We start from the raw sequence: 6,000 nt of genomic DNA, 5'->3' as shown, positions 1-6,000 counted from the left end.
ATTGTTTTATATTTTTGCTATTATAAACAATGTTGCTGGTACATATCTGTAAGAATTTCCCTAAGGATATTTGTATATAAAAGTGGAATGGCTTGGTATATACATTTTTAACTTTACAGAATAGTTCTGAATTTTTCTCCAGAGTGATTGAGCAAATTTACATTTCCTCTATCAGTGTATAATATCCTTTTGACCTATAACTTCACCAGTTCTTAGTATTATCAAGCTCCTTAATATTTACCAATCTAGTAACCACAAAATAGATTAAGAGATTAATAGATCTTATTGGGATCTTAATCTGTAAATTGGTAATTTGCAAATGTACAGACTAAAACTGATAATAAAGTTGAGCAACTTTTCACATTTTATTTGCCATTTGGGTGTAATCTCCTACAGTATGTCTACCATAACTTTTGACCATTTTCCAGTAGGATTTTTATTTATTTGTTTTTCTTTATTTTTAATATAGGTACTAATTATTTTTCAGTGGTAGGTGATATATCTTGACTATAGCCAATCCTACTCATATAAGCTTTTCTCATTCAGTTCTCAGTGTTCTGTGGGTCCTGTACAACTGCCCATAGGTGCTGATGTTTCCTTCGTATGAGTAGCAGTTCCTCATGTTTGTGTGGGATAACCAGTTTATAAAGCACTCTCACAAATCTTATCTCATTTGAGTCTCCCAACAATTTCTAAAAAACTAGACAGAGGTCAAGATGGCAGACCAGCATGGAAGTTTTCTGCTTCTCTTGTCCCTGAAATGGAGTTAGATCAGTACCATATCATTTTGCACACCTATAAAATTAATCTGAGGATTAACACAACAATCTGCATAACTTGAGCCATAGAACTCAGCAGGTACATGGCATGGAGAGGTGAAGTGGGGGAGAGAGAAGCTGCGGAGGTTAGGGGGCTGTTTTTGCATGTGGAGAGAGGACAGAGACTGGGGAAGAGTACAGGAAAAGCACCTCCCCTGAAAGCAGCTGGAAAGAAAGAGAAAGAGTGAAAACACCCATAAGGGACCGAACAAAAAAGGGAGAAAGGAGAAAGGAGAAAGGAGAGGGTTTCAATACCATTAGGACTCTACAGACGGGGATACAGAGTCAGGAGAGGGAATAAATACCATTAGGACTCTATAAGCAGGGAAGTGCAGAGTCTGAAACCCCACAGCTTGATACCTGGTGGAGCTCTGGTGGGAAGGGTGAATCCCTAGGAGCAGACAGTGAGGTCCGAGGGGTCCTCAGGATGCATGGGGAGAGGCAGTTTCTCTGCTGGGAGGACATTTGGTAGAGGCTGTGTGGCCTCCCCACAGGCAAAGGTCCCAGCTGATCCCGGAGAACAGCCACATTTGCTGGTAATAGAACAAGGACGTTAAGGTTCACTGAAGCCTAGCACCAGATATGTGTTGTGATTTACCATAATCCCTGAAATGCTGCAGCTACACAATCGCACAAACTTTTTCTGGGGCGGTCTAGCACCCAACCACAGTCTCTGGGCATCTGCAGCAGTGTAGTTGTGCGAACATTCCCAGGGACAGGTTAGTGCCTGGCCACTGCTTGGGTGGATCCTCCCCTTGAGGGTTGGAGCAGGCTCAAGCCACAGGGCCCTAAGAAGTGAGGGGTTTGGAAACACAGCCCCATCTGAGATAAAATTCAGAAGGAAGGTTCCACCTGGCAGGCTGATGGCTTGGTGGTGGACAGTGTAGAAGTGGGGAGTGGATGGAAGCAGGAGACAAAGGAGGAGTGCTTGATTGCCATTTGGCAAAAGCACAGAATTCTCATGCTAGAGACTGGGTAGCTGGTGATGCCATTTTCACCCTTCCCATGCATGCACATACATGCGTACACGTACCACAATGATCCACTCCATTAAGCTAAGCAGTGTCTTCTAGTGGAGAATGGAGCCATTATACTAAGCCCCGTCCAACTGTGTCAACCAAGTTCTAGAGGAAGAGCACAAGTCTCTCCATCTGCTTAGTTTACAGACTATAAAGTGCTTAAGAGTTTGGCTTTTAGGGGAAACTGGATGTAATTTCATTCATAGTTCACTCTATTCGCTGGTTCATCTATTCAATTTTTTTCTTTTCTTATTCTTGAATACAGACAGAGAAAAACATCTTTATTTTCCATTTTTATAAAAAAGATTTTTATTTTTTCTACTACATTTTTTTGGTAATTTTTTAATTCTATTTTACTTTCAGCATTTAATCTTATTCTATTTTATTGTGTTCATTTAAAAAAAAATTTAAACGTTTTCCTTTTTTTCCCCTTTTTTCTTCTTTTCTTTCCCTTTTTTCTCTATTCTATCAAGCTTCTTTCAACAGCCAGACCAAAATACACCTAGGATATAGCATCCTTTATTTAATTTTTTTGTGTTGTTTTTAATTTTTTTATTTAAATTTTTTATTTTGTTAATTCTTTTTCTTCCTCCAAAATGACAAAAAGAAGGAATTCACCCCAAAAGAAAGAACAGGAAGAAATGACAGCCAGGGACTTAATCAACACAGAATAAGCAATATGTCTGAACCAGAATTTAGAATCATGATAATAAGAATACTAGCTGGGGTTGAAATGAGCATAGAATCAATTTATGTGGTGATAAAAGAAGTAAAATCTTGTCAGGATGAAATTAAAAATGCTATAACTGAGATGCAATCTCAAATGGCTGCCATGGTGGCAAGGATGGATGAAGCAGCGCAGCGAATCAGTGACATAGAGGACAAACTTACGGAGAATAATGAAGCAGATAAAAAGAGGGAAATTAAGGCAAAAGAGTACAATATAAGAATTAGAGTATTCAGTGACTCATTAAAAAGGAATAACATCTGAATCATAGGGGGCCCAGAAGATGAAGAGAGAGAAAAAGAGGTAGAAGGTATATGTGAGCAAATCATAGCAGAAAACTTTCCTAACCTGGAGAAAGACACAGACATCAAAATCCAGGAAGCACAGAAAACTCTCATTAGATTCAACAAAAAAAGACCATCAACAAGGCATATCATAGTCAAATTCACAAAGTATACAGAAAGGAAAGAATTATGAAAGGAGCAAGGGAAGAAAAAGTCCTTAACCTACAAGAGAAGACAGATCATGCTCATAGCAGAAATTTGGCATGCCAGAAAGGAGTGACAGGATAAATTCAATGTGCTGAATCAGAAAAATATGCAGGCAAGAATTCTTTATATAGCAAGGTTGTCATTCAAAATAGAAGGAGAGATACAGACTTTCCCAGACAAACAAAAACTAAAGGAGTTTGTGACCACTAAACCAGTGCTGCAAGAAATTTTAAGGGGGACTCTCGGAGGGGAGAAAAGATGAAACAAAACAAAAAGACCAAAAACAACAAAGACTAGAAAGGACCAGAGAACACCACCAGAAAATCCAACTCTACAGGCAATACAATGGCAATAAATTCATATCTTTCAGTACTCACTCTAAAACGTCAATGGACTCAATGCTCCAATCAGAAGACATAGGGTAACAGAATGGATAAGAAAACAATATCCATCTATATGCTGTTTACAAGAGACCTATTTTAGACCTAAAGCCACCTTCAGATTGAAAGTAAGGGGATGGAGAACCATCTATCATGCTAATTGTCATCAAAAGAAAGCTGGAGTAGTCATAATGATATCAGACAATCTAGATTATAAAATAAAGATTGAAACAAGAGATGAAGAAGGGCATTATATCATAATTAAAAGTTCTAAACACCAGGAAGACCCAACAATTGTAAACGTTAATGCCCCCAATGCACAACACCCAAATATATAAATCAATTAATCACAAACATAAAGAAACTCATTGACAATAATACCATAATAATAGGGGACTTCAACACTCCACTTATAACAATGGATAGATGGATAGATCATCTAAGCAGAAAATCAACAAGGAAACAATGGCTTTGAATGATACACTGGACCAGATGAACTTCACAGATAAATTCAGAACGTTTCATCCTAAAGCAGCAGAATACACATTCTTCTTGAGTGCACATGGAACATTCTCCAGAATAGATCACATACTGGGACACAAATCAGCCTTCAACAAGTACAAAAAGATCGAGATCATACCATGCATATTTTCAGACCATAATGCTATGAAACTCGAAATCAACCACAAGAAAAAAACTGGAAAGACAACAAATACTTGGAGACTAAAGAACATCCTACTAAAGAATGAATGGGTTAACCAAGAAATTAAAGAGGAAATTAAAAAGTAAATGGGATTCAATGAAAATTATAACAGCACAGGGCAAAATTTCTGGGACACAGCAAAGGTAGTTATAAGAGGGAGGTATATAGCAATCCAGGCCTTCCTAAAGAAGGAAAAAAGATCTCAGATACACAACTTAACCTTACGCCTTAAAGAGCTGGAAAAAGAATAGCAAATAAAACCCAAAACCAGCAGAAAACAAGAAATAATAAGGATTAGAGCAGAAATCAAATCTATTGAAATTAAAACAAAAGAAAACAAAACAAAAACAGTAGAACAGATCAATGAAACCAGGAACTGGTTCTTTGAAAGAATTAAAATTGATAGACCCCTAGTGAGTTTTATCAAAAAGAAAAAGGAAAGGACCCAAATAAATAAAATCAAGAATGAAAGAGGAGAGATCACAACAATGAAGGAATACAAACAATAATAAGAGAATATTATGAGCCAATATTATATGTCAATAAATTGGGCAATCTGGAAGAAATGGAAAAATTCCTAGATACATATAAACTACCAAAATTGAAACAAGAAGAAATAGAAAATTTGAACAGACTCATAACCAATAAAGAAATTGAATTAGTAATCAAAAATCTCCCAAAAAACAAGGGCTGGATGGCTTTCCAGGGGAATTCTACCAAACATGTAAAGAAGAGTTAAAACCTATTGTTTTGAAGCTATTCCAAAAATTAGAAATGAAAGGAAAACTTCCAAACTCATTTTGTGAGGCCAGCATTACCTTGATTCCAAAACCAGACAAAGACCCACTAAAAAGGAGAACTATAGAGCAATTTCCCTGATGACCATGGATGCAAAAATTCTCAAGAAGATACTAGCCAACGAGATTCAACAATAAATTAAAAGAATTATTCACCATGACCAAGTGGGATTTTTACCTGGGATGCAGGGCTGGCTTAATACCCTCAAATCTGAAAACTATAGAAAACACTGAAAACCATAGAAAGCTTATGAAAGAAATTGAAGAAGATACAAAAAAGTAAAAAAAGATTACATGCTCATGGATTGGAAGAACAAATATTGTTAAAATGTTAATACTACCCAAAGCAATCTACATATTCAATGCAGTCCCTATCAAAATAACACCAGCATTCTTCACAGAGCTAGAACAAATGATCTCAAAATTTGTATGGAAACAGAAAAGACCCTGAATCTCCAAAGCAGTCCTGAAAAAGAAAACCAAAGCTGGAGGTATCACAATCCCAGACTTCAAGATGTATTACAAAGCTGTAATCATCAAGACAGTATGGTACTGACACAAAAACAGACACTCAGATCAATGGAACAGAATAGAGAACCTAGAAATGGATCCACAAATGTATGGCTAACTAATCTTTGACAAAGCAGGAAAGAATATCCAATGGAATAAAGACAGTCTCTTCAGCAAGTGGTGCTGGGAAAACTGGACACAATGACAGGCAGAAAAATGAACCTGGACCACTTTCTTACACCGCACACAAAAATAGACTCAAAATGGATGATAGACCTAACTGTAAGACAGGAAGCCATCAAAATCCTTGAGGAGAAAGCAGGAAAAAACCTCTTTGACCTTGGCTGCAGCAACTACTCAATCGACACGTCTCTGGAGGCAAGGGAAGCAAAAACAAAAATGAACTACTGGGATCTCCTCAAGATAAAAAGCTTTTGCACAGCGAAGGAAACAATCAGCAAAACTAAAAGGCAACCGACAGAATGGGAGAAGATATTTGCAGATGACATATCTGATAAAGGGTTATTATCCAAAATCTATAAAGACTTTATCAAG

The sequence above is a fragment of the Panthera leo genome, chromosome D2 (genome assembly GCF_018350215.1).
Source record: "Panthera leo isolate Ple1 chromosome D2, P.leo_Ple1_pat1.1, whole genome shotgun sequence".
NCBI lineage: Eukaryota > Metazoa > Chordata > Mammalia > Carnivora > Felidae > Panthera > Panthera leo.
The sequence above is the reverse complement of the archived record's forward strand: the minus strand, read 5'-3'. Positions refer to the sequence as shown.